General features: G+C 35.5%; 1 protein-coding gene across 2 annotated transcripts in view; it reads left to right on the forward strand.

The window, feature by feature from the left end:
- Trmt6 (tRNA methyltransferase 6 non-catalytic subunit) overlaps nucleotides 1–21,159 on the forward strand; it is a 121,988-nt gene that overhangs the window by 90,473 nt on the left and 10,356 nt on the right. The window lies entirely within an intron of this gene.

Consider the following 21,159-nt stretch of genomic DNA (forward strand, 5'->3'; position numbering starts at 1 on the left):
TGTATTTATGCATTTGATATATATAGTTCCTGAAAATTATTAATAGTTTTAATACATCTAGATGAAGTGTATTTTTTGCAGTATCAGTTTTGTCATAATAGTAATATATGATATTTATTATCAGCGTCATTTGATCCATCCATCCATTCATATATGAATTATTATACAGATTGGAAGAAATTTGGGAGCATGATTAATATTATCAGATAAATTCAATTTTAGTTTCAATTAGAAAGTTTTTAGACATGAAATCTCATGTCTAAAATTGAATACTCATTCTGCTTTATATATAAAATGCTATGCTAAAAGAAATTTACCATAGCCAACTATCTGCTACAACAAACTGTTCCTGAGTCTCTAAGAGTTTGCTATGGTGAGATGAGAGTTGACATAACATAAAATCCTATTATGTTAGCAGTAGCAGCATTAGACGTTTTTTGATTTTCTAAAAATGAAAATCAAATTTAAAAGGATGTTTTTTGTAATATAATGTAGAGGGATTCAATAGGAATTGATGAAAGGTACTGAATATTATCCTCAGTTGAAGCTATGATGCTAATTTCAGATATGGAAGACCTGCTAGACTGCATTAACAGTTTAAGAGGGGGGGATGCTACTTTAAAGGAGAATTGTACTGAATATTTCCTGTTGTACAAGTATTATTGTTTATAAATTTCCAAAACTTTTGGCTTGCACCTTGCCAGTTAGAGATTGCATAACATTTGGTCTAACAACATCTGTATGATTTTGTTAGCCCAGAATTTCCTTCTGCCCTCAGTTCACTCAATTCTCTCCTCCCTCCCTTTTCAAATTGAGAATTATCTTATCCAGTTTATCATCTTCAGTAAAGTCTCTCTGAAATCTGAAATTTTCTATTGTAATACTGATTGATAAATATATAATAATAAATAAATAAATAATATATAAATATAATAATATACATATAGATATAAAGAGAAGGGTCTGCCAAGGTAATGTGATCTCCCCAAATCTATTTACCAGCACTTTAGAATACATTCTGAAAAAAATAGACCTAAATGGAGGAATAAGCATAGATGGTGAAAAACTACAAATCTTTGTTTGCCGATGATCTAGTACTGATATCCCACAACCCAAAAGACCTAGAAGAAATGGGTGAAAACTATACACAAACAGCAGTAAGATAGGCTTAGAAATGAATCTAGAAAAAACAAAATGGATCAAAAACATCTACGCAAGTGACAGTCACCTATGTATTAATAACATCCCTATAGAACAAGTTGACTCCTATAATTACTGGACAAATAATAAAAATGAATAACGATTTATCTGAAGAACTATCAAAAGGAAAGAAAGCTGCATGGCTGTCATTCAACAGACTAAAAGAAACATTTACTGATCCAAATCTTGACATCTCTGCAAAGACAAAACTATTTGATAGTGAAATTCTTCCATCACTCACATACATAGGGATGTAACGTAGACTGCCTCCTCGTGGTGCACCCTGTATAACGCTAAATAGTAGCTCCGTACTCTCCTAACATGACTCACAGACACAGGCTCTCAGATAACCGACATACACCTACTGAGGACCTGAGAATCAAGAATATGCACTCACTCTTAAAAATATGCCAATTTAAATATAGAAGGCATAAGCAGGGCTAAATGCGAAGTTCTTACTAAGATCTTGAATTACCATCAAATTGATGTAGTTGTAATACAGGAAACTCACACTAACGACAATCTAGATCTACTAACAAGAGGTGTGGCGATATATATAAAAAAACTACATTCTAAATTATAAGATCTGTGAACCAAGCATTAGCGAGGACATATGCAGCAATCGCTCAATTAATGCGCCTCTGATTAGTGCGTCATTTTTTTTATATACCCAAATTCGATTAGTGCGCCTGTAACGAATGAGTTTTAATGATATTATTGTAGACAGGGGGGGGGGGTATTAACTCTTTATTCTAATTAGCAGTGCCCTTTTGCTTTCGTAATCTTCCTTACTTATTCTATTGCGTACTATGTTTATCCACCTTTCGCATTTACTAGTCGTATGCCTATGAACATTGGAAAATTAATTTGTTAAAATTGCACCACCAGTATTTCTATATCGGCATAAGCCTCCGTAAAATGTCTGGTAGATCTCTCTCTCTCTCTCTCTTATTAGCATAAATTCCTTCAATAAAGTTTACATGAACAGTTGTGGTTCTTAAGTACTTAAACTTCACTTTTAATGCCTTAGTTGTTTCCCACTCACAGATCCGAGTTTATTTAGGAACAGTGCTTTGTAAAATAAAAGATAAGCGGCACTCTATTGACATATAATTAAAACACATTTATTTACATTAATAACAGAGTACATTAATTAAATGATAGGGGGGTTACTCTCTCTACCTATTCGTTAGATTTTTAGCATAAAGAAACAAACCTTCCCTTTTCAATACTAAATAACTATACAATATAATTACTCAATTATTTCTCTGCTTATTAAATCAAATTATTGAAACTAATTTACTCACAAAGAGGTTAGCTAGCTATGCCAAGTTACCTCACAAATTATATTCCAATTAATAACAATTCAGAAGACTCTCTTATAGACACTTCTTATTACTATTTCTTATCAGTCCATCTATAACATATCTCCTAGATTACAAAAGGAATGTACAACAAAAGATGGAACAAACATACAGAGGCTCTGTGTCGCACACTCATCCAAAGGTCCTGCACTAAAGTCCCTATGCTTTTCCTTCCATCTCGGGCCTTAGGCTTCCATCTGGAGAGTCTTGCTTCAGGGACCATTTCGTCGGGATATTGGCAGGCTTTAGACTGTAATTTTCCGGTACTCGAAAAGCTCAGGCAAGAGGTTTCAGCATACGGACTTGAAGATCGCTCTGCAGCTTTTGGCTTTGGTTGACTTCCCGTGGCAAAAAGATATCAGACCAACACTGTCTCGGTTATTTACATTGGCTGTTCTCTGGTCATTCCCATTTTTCTCCTCTGGCATGGGTTCACCGTAACATCCGGTCCTCTGGATCCTATTTCTGGAACTTCTGCCTCTGATAACTGCCCACTGCCTCTAACTGCCGTTTCCCTGATTCTCTGATGACCACGATGTTCAGCTCAGTCCCTTTTTATTTCGCGTTCTCCTGGACCTTGCACCAAGGGTTGCAGCCCTCAAAGAATTCGGCATGACTCCTTGATCTTCTGTTAAGACCGACCCGTTCTTTCTTCTTCTCCGTGCACTCCTTTAATCCTATCTTGTCAGGCAGCGGAAACTTGTCTGAATGTTGCCGATCTCTTTGACACTAACTTTGAAAGTGTTTATACGCAGAACTCACAAACAACTTTCTCATACACTTAAATCGTAAACAACTTTCATGTGCCTTTATACGTAGCTATTATACAAAGTTCCAGTGGCAAAGCATTGCCTTTGTTTTTTACATTCTAGAAATTTTTGTTAAAGCAGTAAGTACAGTCAATTCCCATAGGGTTATTTACATTAATATTTAGCATAAAATATATAGAGACAAACAAGGTTATTTTTGTAACAATCTCATGAGACTTGACCTCTGTAAAAATCGATGTAAAGTGCTTTGGTACTTCCAAGCTACATAGAGTTTTACATGCCTATATACATCTTAAAAATAAATGTTACAGATTTTAATAATTTTCTGTCTATACATTTTTATAGCTAACTATTTTAAAAACCCACTCACCAGGATTAAATAATTTAGTTATCGATTTAAAACATTTTACCAAGTTATTTTTTTTAATGGCATTCTACACTATTTCCATGTACACTATGTTCCAAATTTATCGTCAAAATTTATGTCATCTGCTAATTATATAGTATTTTGATGATCATATCTCGTGCCTCCTTTGCAATTGTTTTCCTTACTTTTTTATTTTAAAGTATTTTGACGATCTTTCATCATGAGTAAAAAAGAATTAGTGAGCAAAAAAATGGAAATGTGAAAAAGATTCGAAAAGTAATCTCATTAGAAGAAAAACTTGAAATAATAAAGAAAAATTAACAAGCCAAGTCCAGACCAAAGATAGGAAAAGAACACAAAAATGGGTGAATCAACTATAAGAGCCATTTTAAGCAAAGCTGATGAATACAAAGAGAAAGGTAAGGCTGCTTCAAGTTGATCATGTATGCACTCGAAATCAAATATTATAATGATTGAATTAGGCTTCTACATGAATCGAAACTATAACCAAAAATGGATCCCGGTAAGTACTGTCCATATTAAATCAAAAGCATTAAGTCTCTTTGCAACTTGAAAGAAAGGGCTATCAATGATGGAAAGGAATAAGAAGAATTCCACGCTAGTGCTGGGTGGTTTGAATGTTCCAAAAAGAGAAATAGCCTACATAAAGTTCTAATGCTGCAAGTGCAGAAAAGGTGGCAGCAAATTATCCAGAGATTTTGAAGAAAATTGTGGAAGAAGGGCTATTGGGACCAACAAATATTTAATGTCGATGAAACCGGCCATTTTTGGAAGCAAATGCCTTCCAAGACTTTTCTGCCGAATCAGAAAAATCTCTGGTTAATCCTGGTTATAAAGTCACAAAGTCGAATGAAATTACTGCTACCAATATCGGAGCTATTTGGAAGGACATTCTTCCACATTGTGCAAATGATTTTAGAGGCTTTTCAAATGAATTTAATTAATTAAATCTCATTCTGAGAAATTGACTGATTCCAACCTGCTAAATTTAGATGCAAATCGGGTAGATCCTGAAGAATATGAAGAAAATTTAAATCGCTTACAAATCCAAAAAGATTTCACAGAAACAATTTTAAAATATTTTTTGTGCAACCGAAGTTCTTAAGCAGCAATGCTTAGAGGCTGACCCTGATAAAGAGAGAAGCAGTAAAATTTTCAGAAGAGGCAATAGGGCAATACCATCATTGTATGAAAAAAAGAAACAGAATGCCCGCCAAACTATATTAGCTCAATTCTTTGTTAAGAAGTAGAATAATAAATTTATATTCTGAATATGTTTTAGTTTCTTTCAGCCTCATGGTTTTCCTTTAACTAGACCCTGAGATATACCCTAATTCTTTTATAAAAAAAGAATTTTGAACCTTATAAAAATAGAAAAATAAAAATTTTGACCCTTATATAAAAATAAGGGTCAAAAAAGAAATTTGAGGAACGAATTATACTTTTTCCCATAGGCTATTATATTCGATTAGTGCGTTTCGATTAATGCAGCTGTTTTCAAGAACGCATTACATGCATTAATTGAGGGATTTCTGTATAGTGTATCCATTATAATATCTGGTTATACTATAACCAACATGTATAAACCTCCCTTAGTTAAATGGCCTGATCAAGTACTGTCCCAGCAACAACATCCAAGCATAATCATGGGAGATTTTAATAGTCAGCACTCCCTTTGGGGCTTTGGAGAGGATGACCTAAATGGTACCTTACTAGTGAACTGGATGGAAAATCAGAACCTCTATCTGATCTTTGGTGCCAAAGATAAACAGAGTTTTCTCTCCTCTAGATGGGAAAGAGGATATAACCCTGATTTGTGTTTCTGTACTGCAGACCATAATGGCTGCCACATCCCCATCTCTAGAGAAGTATTAGATAATTTTCCAAATAGCCAACATCGACCTATATTCTATAAAGTAGGTGCCTAAATATTCCAATCATAAGAACAGTATTAAAACCATGGAACGTTCTCAAAACTGACTAAGAATCTTTTAAGAAACAGGTTGATACTGTTATAAGATTTATAAAGCCCACTGTAAACAACTACAATAGATTTGTTGGCATTATGATTGGTGCTGCCAAACAAACCATTCCAAGAGGTTTTAGGAGAGATTATATTCCAGGCTGGAATAGTGACAGTGAAAGGCTGTATAAAGAATTCTCTACTGATAATAACCCTGCAGTAGCCAATGAGCTGCTGAATTCTCTTGACAATGCTAGGAAAGACAAGTGGATTAAGACAATGAACAATTTTAATTTTACTCATTCCAGCCGAGAAGCTTGACCCTAATACAAGGACTTCTGGTAAACGGCTCGCAATAGATCCAAAACACATTGCAAGGCATATAGTTTCAATGACTAAATATCTGCAAGATAGAATAGCTATGAGAGAGGTGAAACAAAAACTAAAAAATCTTAAAACAGATCTTTGACCATCATCACTATCTCAGGCTTTCACTTCCCAGGAATTTACCCAGGCAGTTAACTCACTGAGGACCGGTAAGGCAGCTAGACTCGATAACATCTACCCTGAATTCATTAAGAACTGTGGACCAAAAACTATTAAATGGCTTACTGCTATGTATAATAATATCCTGGACTCTGGCATGCTTCCATCAATTTTTAACAGATCTAAAATCATTGCCTTCTTAAAACCCGGGAAAGACCCAATTGTTTCAAACTACCGTCCTACTGCCTTGTTAAGCATCTGCCTGAAACTTCTGGAAAGAATGATATACAACAGAATTTCTCCAAGCATACATAGTATAACTCCTCAGGAACAGGCTGGCTTCAAACCTGACAGAAGTTGTTGTGATTAAGCCTTGACAACCTTCATAGAGAACGGTTTTGAAAAACAATTGAAAACAACAGTGGTATTCGTGGACTTCTCTGCTGCCTATGACACAGTGTGGAGGGAGAGAGAGAGAGAGAGAGAGGGTCTTATTTTAAAATTCTTAGAAACTATCCCATCACCAAAACTAGCCTAATTAATCAAATGCTAGCATGCAGATGGATACAAGTATCTCTCAATGAATCCAAAAGTAAATTCTTTAAGATTGAAAATGTACTATCTCAGGGGTCAGTTCTCACCTCATTGCTTTTTAACTTATATATTAGTGATATCCCAGTGACATCATCATGGAGATTCATGTATGCTGACGATATTGCCATTGCAACTCAACATTCTATATTCCAAAAATCTGAGAACATCTTAACTGATGTTCTGACTGTACTACTTGATAAATACTTTATACGATGACGATTACAATCTAACCTGAACAAAACTGAAGTCACTTCCTTTCATTTAAGTAATATCCATGCCAACTATATCCCAAAAGTTTACTTCAGAAATAACCTGGCGAAATATAATAATCATCCAAAATACTTAAGAGTTACCCTAGACAGAAGTTTGACATTTAAATATCATCTAGAAAATATCGCTGGAAAATTAAAAACTCATAATAATATAATGCATAAACTTGCTGGTACTTCTTGGGATGCTGATGCCAACACACTATGAACTACTGCACTGTCTTTGGTCTATTCTACAGCAGAGTACTGTGCTCCTGTGTGGCTGAACAGCACACATGCTTCTTTAGTCGATGTCCAGCTTAATCAAACTATGAGGATAATCTCTGATGCTCTAAGATCTACTCCTGACTACTGGCTTCCAACTCTCAGTAATATAGCCCCTCCCTTGCTTCACAGGTCCCAAGCCTTAAGCAAATTATGGACAAAAATAATTGGAAACAGTTCCTTGCCTATCCACCAAGACATTTCATTCCATACCTCACAAAGGTTGAAATCCAGGTGCCCTGCCTCGAGGAGTGCAATACAAATGAACGACCAGAACTTCGAACCTATGCATGTCATGGGGAGAGTATTGGCTTCAACATACCTCCAATCTTCAAATTCCCATTTCAAATCCAACATCTTGTCTGGAGGGCTTCATTCCTACCGAGACATGTATGGACCTCTTTAAATCGGATTAGAACAGGACATGGGAGATGTAAGCATCTCTTGCATAAATGGAACTGGTCTGATACTCCAAGCTGTGAATTGCAGAAGTGGGATCCATACTATCAATCACATTGTACTTGAGTGCCCTTGTAACCAATGATGTCTCTAATGCTTTATTGTAATATCTTAATTATTCTTTATAGCAGCACACTCTTTCTTTCATAACCTTTCTTACTTATTCTTTTGCATACTATGTTTATCCACCTTTCGTATTTACTAGTCATATGCCTATGAACACTGGAAAATTTATTTGTTAAGACTGCACCACCGATATTTCTATATCGGCATAAGCCTCTGTAAAACGTCTGGTAGATCTCTCTCTTACTAGCATAAATTCCTTCAATAAAGTTTACATAAACAGTTGTGGTTCTTAAGTACTTAACCTTCACTTTTAATGCCTTAGTTATTTCCCGCTTACAGATCCGAGTTTACTTAGGAACGGTGCATTGTAAAATAAAAGATCAGGCGGCACTCTATTGACATATAATTAAAACACATTTATTTACATTAATAACAAAGTACATTAATTAAACGATAGGGTGGTTACTCTCCCTACATATCCGTTAGACTTTTAGCATAAAGAAACAAACTTTCCCTATTCAATACTAAATGATTATACAATATAATTACTCAATTACTTGCTCAGGACATGGACTGGTTATTACTAACACCATGTTCCAACATAAAAATGTGCACAAATTCACATGGAGAGAAGAGGCTAGGAATAAGAAAAGTCTCATTGACTATGTTATTGTTGATAGTGATGTTTTCTCCCTGGTGCAGGACACCAGAGTGTACAGAGGATTTGAAATTGGAAGTGATCACTATTTAGTCTTGAGCAGGATAAAATTGAATTTCATATTGAAACATGTAAGAAAGTTTTAAAGCGAATAAAAGTTGAGCAGCTCTCAGATGTAAACTGTAGACTAAAATACAGAAATATTATTGAAAAGAAAATGAAAGAGTTTGAGAACAGGAATCAAACCTTGGAGATTCAGTGGCAAACTCTGAAGGAAACATTGATTGATTCTGCCAGAGAGGCATGTGGTGAGGTTGTGTGCAAAGATAAAAAAATCAGAACTCCCTGGTGGACCCAGGAAGTTAAAGAGGCAGTGAAGGAAAAGAAGAAAGCATATCAAAAGTTCCTGGCAAATAAGTCAGCTTTTACTCTTACAGAATACAGAGACAAATGTAAGAAAGCTAAACAGTGTGTAAAACTAGCTAAACAAAAGTCATGGGAGGACTTTGGCAAGAATATAGAAAATAAATATCAAGAAGGTGGCAAAATATTCTGAAGGTTGTTAAAGAAGCTTAGGAATGGAGGAAAGAGTGCTGTAAAAGGAATTAGAGATGATAAAGGTGAAATGAAAACAGGAGAAAAAGATATCCTTGAAGTATGGAGTAATTACTTTGAAAAACTGCTAAATGAAACAAGCAGTGATGACAGCACAGTGATAAAAAACACTGACCAGGCATGCAGTCAGGAATACATATCCATACTTGAAGTAGAAAAAGCCATCAAAGGCTTGAAATGTGGAAAGGCAGCAGGAGTAGATGATATTCGACCAGAAATGCTGAAGTATGGTGGTATAAGAGTCTTACAGTGGCTGCACTGCATAGTTCAGAAAGCCTGGACAGAGGGACGAATTCCCGATGATTGGAGTAGAGCTCTCATAGTACCCATATATAAAAAGGGAAATAAAACTGAATGTGAGAATTACAGAGGTATTTCCCTACTGAGTGTTCCTGGCAAGATCTATGCAAGTATACTTGAGAAACGGTTGAGAAGAATTGTGGAAGAAAAGCTTGGTGAAGAACAAGCTGGATTCAGGCCAAATAGAGGCTGTCAGGATCAGATCTTCACTTTACGACAAATAGTCGAGAAAGCATGGGAATATAACAAAGATCTGTATTTAAGTTTTGTCGATTTGGAAAAGGCATATGACAAGGTGCCAAGAGAGAAGCTATTCAATACGCTGCAGTTATATGGTGTCAATGGGGCATTATATTAAGCAATACTTAGTCTTTATTTGAGTTGTGAGTCAGCAGTTAGAATTGAAGGAAGTACAGGAAGATGGTTTAATGTTAAATCTGGTGTGAGACAAGGATGTACATTATCCCCTCTGTTATTCATTATCTATATGGATCACATTATGAAGGAATGTGGTATTAAACCTGATATCAAAATTGGAGATGTTAATGTCAGCTCTTTGCTTTATGCGGATGATGTTATACTTCTAAATAAATCCGCTACAAGTCTGCAAGATTCTCTGACTAAACTGAATAGCTGTTGTAATAGATATGGTATGAAGGTCAGCAATAAAAAGACAAAGACAATGAAAATAGGCAGAATCATTGAAAATGTCAACTGTGTTGTGAATGGAGAACCTGTGGAACAAGTAAAACATTTCAGCTACTTAGGCACAATTTTTACTGAAGATGGTAAACTAAATATAGAAATAGACAACAGAATCAGCAAAGCTGGTATGGTGGGAAGTCAATTGAATAAATTCATATGGAATAAGAAAGAAATTAGTCGGAACACTAAATTAGCTGTATACAAGACTGTGTTCAAACCAATTTTAACTTATGGATCTGAGAGCTGGGTCAGAAGTAAAACACTTGACCAAAGACTAGAGACCGCAGATATGAGAGTCCTGAGAAAGATTAGAGGCGTGAACAGATGGCATCAATGGCAATATCATATTAAAAATGAGGATATTAGGAAAGAACTTGACATTGTCAGCATCCAGGAATGCGTTAGCAGAGCTAATCTCAGATGGTATGGTCACTTAAATAGAATGGGAGAGGAAAGATTAGCAAAACAAGTGTTCTCTGCCAGGTTGGCAGGAAAACGACCCAGAGGAAGACCAAGATATAGGTGGATTGATACGGTACAAAGTGTCTTAGACGATAGAAATATGAGATCTGATAATGTTGGAGTCTTGACAAGTAACAGACTGATTTGGAGGAAAATTGTAGATAGGAAGTTAGTAATGATGTAATTTTTTCATGTAGTACTGTCATATCCTGTACACCCCTTGAGGGTACATGGCAGGAATTTGATGATGATGATGATGATGATTACTTGCTGGTACTTCTGCTAATTAAATCAAATTATTGAGACTCTAATTTACTCACAAAGAGGTTAGCTAGCTATGCCAAGTTATCTCACAAATTATATTCCAATTAATAAAAATTCAGAAGACTCTCTTATAGACACTTCTTATTACTATTTCTTATCAGTCCATCTATAATGTACAACAAAAGATGGAACAAACTTTCAGAGGCTCTGTGTCGCACACTCATCCAAAGGTCCTGCACTAAAGTCTCTATGCTTTTCCTTTCATCTCAGGCCTTAGGCTTCCATCTGGAGAGTCTTGCTTCAGGGGGATATTGGCAGGCTTTAGACTGCAATTTTTCTGGTACTCGAAAAGCTCAGGCGGGAGGTTTCAGTTTACAGGCTTCATGATCACTCTGCAACTTTTGTCTTTGGTTGACCTCCCGTGGCAAAAAGACATCAGACCAACACTGTCTCGGTTATTTATATCGGCTGTTCTCTCATCATTCCCATTCTTCTCCTCTGCCATGGGTTCGCTATAACGTCCAGTTCTCTGGATCCTACTTCTGGAACTTCTGCCTGTAACTGCTGACTCCGATAACTGCCCACTGCCTCTAACTGCCGTTTCCCTGGTTCTCTGATGACCACGATGTTCAGCTCAATCCCTTCTTATTTCGCGTTCTCCGGGACCTTGCACCAAGGTTTGTAAACCCCAAAGAATTCGGCACGACTCCTTGATCTTCTGTTAAGACCGACCCATTCTTTCTTCTCCTCCGTGCACTCCTTTAATCCTATCTTGTCAGGCAGCGGAAACTTGTCTGAATGTTGCCGATCTCTTTGACACTAACTTTGAAAGTGTTTAAACAACTTTCTCATACACTTAAATCGTAAACAACTTTCGTGTGCCCTTATACATAGCTATTATACAAAGTTCCGGTGGCAAAGCATTGCCTTTGTTTTTTACATCTAGAAATTTTTGTTAAAGCAGTAAGTACAGTCAATTCCCATAGGGTTATTTACATTAATATTTAGCATAAAATATATAGACAAACAAGGTTATATTTGTAACAATCTTATGAGACTTGACCTCTGTAAAAATCGATGTAAAGTGCTTTGGTATTTCCAAGCTACATGGAGTTTTACATCCTATCTACTCATTCTCAGGCACTAAAGAGGACTTTTTTAAACTGGCCCCAGAATCCCTGAAGTGAATCCAGGATTTAAGGATTAAGCTCTGATTCCTGACTCTTAATTTTTTAATGTTTAATCATTTCAACCGATTGTACCCCTTTTATTATGATTTTTAAAATTGTTTTCATGTTGTTTTATGTAATATGTATTTAACATCCTGAGACCTGTAAATCATACGCTAAATAAAATCAGTCACATATGGACCAGAAACATGGAACACGACAAAAAAAAGAAGAAGAGACTCTCAGAATAACTCGTCGTGCAATACAACATAGAATTTGTAGCATCAGCAAAATGGAACATGTTAGAAACACAGAACTAAGAAAGAGGGTTATTTACATTAATATTTAGCATAAAATATATAGACAAACAAGGTTATATTTGTAACAATCTTATGAGACTTGACCTCTGTAAAAATCGATGTAAAGTGCTTTGGTACTTCCAAGCTACATGGAGTTTTACATCCTATCTACTCATTCTCAGGCACTAAAGAGGACTTTTTTAAAATGGCCCCAGAATCCCTGAAGTGGATCCAGGATTTAAGGATTAAGCTCTGATTCCTGACTCTTAATTTTTTAATGTTTAATCATTTCAACCGATTGTACCCCTTTTATTATGATTTTTAAAATTGTTTTCATGTTGTTTTATGTAATATGTATTTAACATCCTGAGACCTGTAAATCAGTCACATATGGACCAGAAACATGGAACACGACAAAAAAAAGAAGAAGCGACTCTCAGAATAACTCGTCGTGCAATAGAACATAGAATTTGTAACATCAGCAAAATGGAACATGTTAGAAACACAGAACTAAGAAAGAGATCAGATGTGGTAACTGCAGTATATGAAAGCAAGATGAGATGGGCAGGTCACATAGCCAGACTCAGGGATAACAGATGGACATATAGAATACTCAACTGGCAACGAAGAATAAAGAGAAAACCAAGAAGACCACCTATGAGATGGGACAATCCACTAGTGAAATCTATGGGTATAACATGGAAGAGAGAGGCTCGAAGATCGTTTTAGGCATCTTTGTGACCTGCACTCACGGTGAAATCCTGAGTGAAATACAGGTCCATCAAGGTAATACTGATTGAATTGCATCCAGATTAAAAACATTTTTATTATCAGTATTTTCTGTGTTCTTAAAGGTACAGAAAATTCCTATAATAATATGTAAATAAATTAATCTTTTTATATTTTTTTAAAATTAAGGGCCAGAGCCAAACAACTGGGAGGAGACCTCAACATAAACATTAAGGAATGCAGAGAGCTGACTAATGTCCAGTCCTCACTATCATCATGTGGTGAATTCCCATTAGTAGATATCCACTGATTACTAAATAAAGGAAGGTGGGCTGGCAATTTGGGACTACATAATTTAAAAAAGGAACAAGCTAAAAACTGATCTTACCTTTTCAATACCATCCATCAGCTTTCAAGTCTGTGGGCTGGCAACATGAAAAGAAGTTGGCCAAATTGTATTCTGTATTGGCTTAAACCAGAAACAAAGATGATGATACAGTATGGTGAAATTTCATGCTACTGGCATGTCATCTGGTTAAGTAAGCCCCCCCCCCCACTGTTTTCATCCAGGAACCAAGGTAAACAGTGGAAAATAAGAAGTATTAATGAGAGAAAAAAAAGTTGAATTGGCAGGAGAACTAGAAAAGTGGCACGTAGACAGAGTTGGTGTTATTGAGTTGAAGAAGACTAAAACAGATGAGATCCTGCTAAATAATATGATGTTATATTCTGGAAAATATTCTTGAGGCTGTTGAAAAAGATTAGAATTGGAAGTAAGAGTACTGTAAAAGTAATCAGAGATGATAAAGGTGAGATGAAAAGTGAGGATAAAGATATTCTAGATGTCTGGAGTAATTACTTTGCTAAATGAAACAAACAGTGTTATTCCTGTTGGGAGTTTACTACCACTGTGCTGACACTGCTTGTTTCATTTAGCAGTCTTTCAAAGTAATTACTCCAGACATCTAGAATATCTTTATCCTCACTTTTCATCTCACCTTTATCATCTCTGATTACTTTTAGAGTACTCTTACTTCCAATTCTAATTTTTTTCAACAGCCTCCAGCATAATCATACTTGAAGTAGAAAAAGTTATCAAACACCTGAAATCTGGAAAGGCAGCTGGAGTAGATGAAATTCGACCAGAAATGTTCAAATATGGAGGTATAAAATTTCACGGTGGCTGCATTGCATAATTTAGAACACCTGGTCAGAGGGTTGAATTCTGGATTACTGGAGATTTATACAGTATGCTTGAGAAACAACTAAGAAAAATTGTGGAAGGGAAGCCTAGAGAAGAACAATCTGGACTAAAGTCAAACAGAGGTTGTTAGGATCAGATTTTTACTTTAAGAAAAATAGTTGAGAAATCATGGGATTATAACAAGGATTTGTATTTAAGCTTTGTAGATCTGGAAAAGGCATATGACAGGTGCCAGGATAAAAACTGTTAAAAATGCTCCTTATACAGTGTAAATGGAACATTATATCAAGGAATACTTTGTCTATGTTTGAGTTGTAGGTCAGCAGTTAGAAATGAAGGAGGTACAGGAAGATGGCTCGATGTTAAATTAGGCATGAGACAAGTGTGCTCATTATCTCCACTGTTATTCATCATCTACATGAATCACATTATGAAGGAAAGTGGTATTAAACCTGGTATCAAAATGTAAGATGTTAATCTTGCTGTTTACTTTACGCAGATGTTACATTTCTAAACAAATTCAGTACCAAATCTGTAGGATCCTTGACTAAACTGAATAACTGTTGTTATAAATTTTGTATGAAAATCAGCAATAAAAAGACAAAGACATTGAAAAGAGGCCGAAACATTGCATCCTGAATTGAAAAACCTATAGAACAAGTAAAGCATTTCATCTATTTAGGCACAATTTTTAGTGAAGATGGCAAATTAAATATGGAAATAGACAGCAGAATTAGCATAGGTGGTCTGGTAGGAATTCAACTGAATAAATTTATATGGAATAAGAAAAATTAGTCAAAACACAAAGCTGTATACAAGACAGTGTTCAAATTTAACTTATTGATCTGAGAGCTAGGCTAGAAATAAAACACTTGTTCCAAGACCAGAGACCATAAATATGAGAGTGAACAGATGGCATCAGTTAAAGTGTTATATTAAAAATGAGAATATTAGGAAAGAACTCGGCATTGTTAGCATTCAAGAATGTGTTAGCGAAGTTAATTTCAAGTGGTGTGGTTAAAACATAATGGGAGGAAAGGTTAGAAAAACAAGTAATCTTTGTTAGGATAGCAGAAAAAAGGCCCAGAGAAAGACTAAGATCTAGATGGATTGATACACTAAAAAGTGTCTTAGAAGACAGAATTGTAAGATCTGATAATTTTGGGGTCTTGACAGATAACAGATTAATTTGGAGGAAGTTTGTAATCTAGTTTTGCTATTCATCATGTGATGATAAATGTCAGGAATTTGATGATGATAACGGATGCTATATTCAGGCAATAGCAAATATAACCTTCTTGATTGGCAGGCAATTTCAAGTAGTTATTTGAGCAAATTGAGTAGGGAATTGGATAATGATACTTGAGCCTGTTGTCCTAGACAATAGGCGCAAGTATTCATTAGGGTAGGAAATGAATTTCAGGCATATAGAGCTAATAACGATAATGGATGAGTAGGGATAAAAAGCAAGAGCTACCAAAAAAAAGAAAGAAAATGAGGCTGGAATATAAAAGTAATCAGGACAAGGACTGATCATCACTAATGCCTATGTTCGAACATAATGATATGTACAAATTCAAATAAGAGAAGATGAAAAAAAAAAAAAAGTCATTTTGTGACTGTGTATCATTGATTGACAGTGATATCTTCACTTGTGACCCGAATGAGTATACAGGGGATTTGAGATTGGAAGTGGTCATCACCTAGTTGTGAAAAATATATTAGAAAGTTTTAAAAAGAATTAGAGTTGAGCAGCTTTTACAGGTGAACTGTATAGACCTGATTATACAGATATTTAAGAAAAATTGAAAGGGGTTTAAAAACAAGGGTTTGCTTGCCACCAAGAATCCAAATCCTGGAATCTTAGTGACACACCAAAGAAAATAATTAATTCAGCTAGGAAGGAATGTGGTGAAGTTGTCTGCAAGGATAGAGAAAAAATAAGAACTCTGTAGTGGATTCAGGAAGTTAAAGAGTCAGTCCTGGAAAAGAAGAGAGCATATTGAAAGTTCTTCCTGGGAAGTAAGTTAGCAGATGCTATAAGAGAATACAGAGAAAAATGTTAAGAGAGCCTAAGCTATGTGTATAGTAGTCAAATCAAAGCCATGGGAAGACTTTGTAGAAGATAAACATCGGGATGATGGCAGAATGTTCTGAAGGGCATTGAAAAAGCTTACAGGTGGAGGCAAGAGACTACAGTTAAGGGAATCAGAGATGATAATGGTGGCATGAAAACCAAAACTAAAGATATTCTGGATGAAAGTTGCCGACTCCTGCTTTTTAGCATTTGAATTTTAGTTTCATAGTCACTATCATTTCTTTTTTATATAGCTTTACAATGTTTTGTTTCATTGAAAGATCTGACAAGATGTTGTCAGGTCCTGTAAGATTTTCTTTTTCATATTCATCAGTGGATCATACTTTGTGGCTTAACACGTTGACTGCCAACTACGAGATAATTTGTAGTAGGCGATCTGGCCGAGAGGGCTGACTATGAGTTATCTCGTAGTTGCTGGATTTGCCTTTTTTGTACAGCTGCGAGTATATTCGTAGTATATATAAGCATAACTAAGGATAGTTGGCTTCTGGGAAGAGAACAAAAAATCAAGACTGGCATACATGAACAGAAAATTTATTCATGCAGTGAAAATCAAATACAAAGTAATAGAATAATTTTATTTTTTGTGATATTTTTTAAAACAACCTGCCACACAAAGTGCTGGCTTCTCTTTGCAGGCTGGGCAATAATAACCTGTTTCTCGTCATTTTTTAACTTGGGTACAAATTCAACATGGCTTTGTCGGACACAGTTTTTTTTTTTTTGGTAGGTGGGATACTCTCTAAATAATGAACTTCTTCCGATCTAAATTTCTTTGAACTGGTAGAATCTCTTTTCCAATCAATTCTTCGACGAATGCTTCTCTAAATTTTATAAGTTTTATATTAGAATTAGTTACTTTATGAAAAAATTTGAACGTATTGTGTATATATATTTCTATAATATGTAATGCAATTTTTTTCGGCCATCTAATTCCCTTATTATAATCTCGAATTATGTTTAGTTTCATCGAAAATTTTCCATTGCGGTTTGACACCTCTACTATAGATACCTTGACACCTCCACTTACATACTATAGTAGGGCTATTTCGCTGCCAAAAAAACTCCCTTTTTTAAATTTACACCTCTATGGGATTTCCCTTTCTGTTATTACGTAGTGTTCCACACACAAGTTTTTCGTGCAGTCAATAATTTCGTAAGAGTAATAGAATTATAAAAATTATCCATATATAATGTACCCCTGATTGAGATATTCCTCCAGTAAGTGCAAAACAACTTCATGTAGTGTGACCCAAATTATGGTCAGTTTCTTCAGATTTACCGGAGTAAATTTTATTTTCACAACAAGACCATCGGACTCGCACAGTTCATAAAGTTTGATTCCATATTTGTGTTTTTTATTTTGTATATACTGGTGGAAACTTAATCTTCCATGCCACAGCATCATTGATTCATCCATATAGATATTTTTATCTGGTACGTAGTTTTGATGCATAATATTATTAAAATGATTTAATATCGGTCTTACCTTGCATAGTCTGTCGGAAGATGGTATTGGGTTATCAGCAAAGTGAAAATAACGCAATAACAACTGGAATCTATTTCGACTAATGATCGCCAAAACATTATATTATAAAGTGGGTTTCTACTCCAGTAATGCTCTATTGTTGGAAAGAATCATTTGTAATAATAAAAGTTCGATAAAATCTTTCATTTCTGCGACGCTGACGTCCTTCCATTGTGATGCCCTGTGAGATTTTCTTACTCATGGAAGTTTTGCAATTTCGTGCTTAGAGAACGAGTGGTTCTCTTGGAAAATAAATTGTTCAGGATCTTGTTGTATTTCAGTCCACAAATTATCGTTCGTATTTGATGTTGCTTGGGAAGTATCGGAATTATCTTCAGGCTCAGGGACGACTTCATCTTCACTGTCCTCACTCGAATCCTCAGAAGGTTCATAATCGCTACTGTTGTAACCATCCTCAGCAAAATTCTTGTCAAATTCTGACTCACTTAGATTAGCGTAGTACTCAGGTTCTTCTCGAGTCAGTGGTCTTTTCTTATCCTTATTATGGGGTTATAAATATATATAATAATAATTATAAAACAAAATACTCAAGAAAGAAGTAAATGTAACGTACACACATATCGCTAACTCTGCTTTAGCAAAACAACGACAAATCGAAGCGTGTCTGAGTACGAATTAACTGGCTACTGCAAAAACTTTCTGTTACATATGCCAATTAAAGATAACTCGTGAGACCTTTTTTTCCAAAAAAACACATTCTGAATCTGTATATTTTTTGGTGATTACTATGCATTATAATTAGGGTTTTGAATAATATGATATGATTAAATCAAATTGGCTTCTGAGACCCGAATCCTGAAAATTGCCATGGCAGTCAATGTGTTAAGGTATTAAATAAGTGAAATAGTTTAGTATGGAATATTCATTACTATTACATTGGACATTAGCAACTTACCATAATAAGAAATGTCTATGGGAAAGGAGGGAGGGAGAGAGAGAATCACACTTCAGTTCTCTAACATTTGAAGCACAACTTGTATGAAATGAAAGAATGAAATATTCCATTCTTGAACTATTTAATACCTTAATCCAGTGATTTTCAACTGGTCCACAACAACAATTAATAGATTGTGCTGTCCAGAATTATGTTTCATTTTGAAAAGAAACATGATCAAAACATGTTATAATCCGTAAACCTACCCAAGTGTATCTTCAAACATTCTAATTAAAAAGTTGTTTTCAGTACCAGTAATAAACTACAAAACTTACTTAGCTAAAAATAATAATGCCATAAAACATATCAGTGTCAAAATGAAGGCTTGACAAATAAGCTTGCCCAGGGCGAGTAGTTCTAGTTTGCAGACTGGACAAAATAGAATATTTTTTATTTAATTTAAAAAAAAAAAAAATTCCAAACAAAATCTTTTAAACATTAAGACAACACAGGTGCAGAACCACTGATCATTTTATGGAATCCATTATTGACGTATTGGAACATATCATTAAAAAAAGGTGTTTTAGCTTTCTTACGTTTGTCTCTGTATTCTCTAAGAGCACAAGCTGACTTTTGCCAGGAGCTTATGATATGCTTTCTTCTTTTCCTTCACTGCCTCTTTAACTTCCTGTGTCCACCATGTAGTTCTGATTTTTCTATCCTTGCAGACAACCTCACCACATGCCTCTCTGGCTGAATCAGTCAGTGTTTTCTTCAGGACTTGTGAATGAATCTCCAAAGTTTGGTTCCTGTTCTCAAACTGTTTCATTTTTTTCTTGAATAATATTTGTGTATTTCAGTCTACATTTCACATCTAAGAGCTGCTCAACTTTTATTCGCTTTAAAACTTTCTTACATGTTCTTTTCAATAAGAAATTCAATTTTATCCTGCTCAAGACTAAATGGTGATCGCTTCCAATTTTAAATCCTCTGTACACTCTGGTGTCCTGCACCAGGGAGAAAACATCACTTTCAACAATAACATAATCAATGAGACTTTTCTTATTCCTAGCCTCTTCTCTCCATGTGAATTTGTGCACATTTTTATGTTGGAACATTGTGTTAGTAATAACCAGTCCATGTCCTGAGCAGAAATCCAACAGGTATTTGCCATTATTATTAGCTTTGCTCTTTTCTCCAATTCCCAATATATTTTTGTATGTCTGACAATCATTTCCGACTCTGCTATCTAGATCCCCAACAAAAACCAACTTTTCCTTTTTCATTGTGTCAGTTGCTTTTTCTAAAGCATCAAAAAATTCCTCCACTTCTACCTTAGTAGAACCGTCTGTGGGACTATAGGCACAAATAAGTCTCATTGTCCAGTTCCCTCATTCTCATATTTGTCCACATCCTCTACTTGAGACTGCCTGCCATTCAAGAAGATTAGCCTCATATTTATGTTGAATACTATGGCTACTCCTTCTTTTCCTTGATTTTCATTGCCTGAATATAACATTTTGTATTTATTGCTCAGAAAGATCTCACCAGTTTTTGCCTTTTTTGTTTTAGTCACCCCTATTATGTTCGATCTGGTACTTATCCAATTCCTGAGCTAGTTCCATTTCTTTGCTATTCAGGCTTCTTATGTTGATAGTACCTATCTTTAACTCTGGTGATGTTGAGTTGGAGTGGGTTTTAGGATTTGTTCTAGTAGTTGACTTTTCGCTGTTTGCCCTAGTTCCCTGGTGAAAACAATGGGGAGCCTTGTTTAACTGGGTGACTCCTCAGCCGGCATGAAATTCCGTCACGTTGTACCATTATTTTTTATTTTGGTTTAAGCTAATAAGACTACAATTAGCTCGAATGGGCTCGCAATCCCAGAGAATACAATTAAAGAGGACGGGCTCGCAATCCCAAATTGCAAGCCCATCTTGTTTGTCTCTGCATTTTAAAGTATTTTTCAGAAGCCAAGTGATTTGATGAGCTGATTTAGTCACTTTTGCAATGTGTCCCCTAAACTTCAATTCCCTATCCACCAACACTCCCAAATCCCTGGCCTCATCAATCTCCTGGAGTACGGTTCCACCACAGCATGCGATATACTGCTGCTATTCTTTTCACCCCAAAGTGCATAACCTTACACTTTGCCACATTAAATTGACATCCATTTTTCCTAGCCCAGTCCTCCAAACTATCCAAATCATCCTGTAAAATTTTGACATCCTGTGCACTCACAATTGCTCTACCCAACTTTGCATCATCAGCAAACAAGTGAATACTTCCTCTCAAATCCTTTCCTATATCATTGATGAACAAATTGAAAAGCAGTGGTCCAAGAACAGAGCCCTGCGGCACACCACTAGTCGCAAGCCGTCTTTTAGACTCCACTCCTGCATAAACTACTCTC

Source organism: Typopeltis vanoorti, chromosome 10, assembly GCF_054136105.1.
Source record: "Typopeltis vanoorti isolate ZY-2024b chromosome 10, IOZ_Tvanoo_1.0, whole genome shotgun sequence".
NCBI lineage: Eukaryota > Metazoa > Arthropoda > Arachnida > Uropygi > Thelyphonidae > Typopeltis > Typopeltis vanoorti.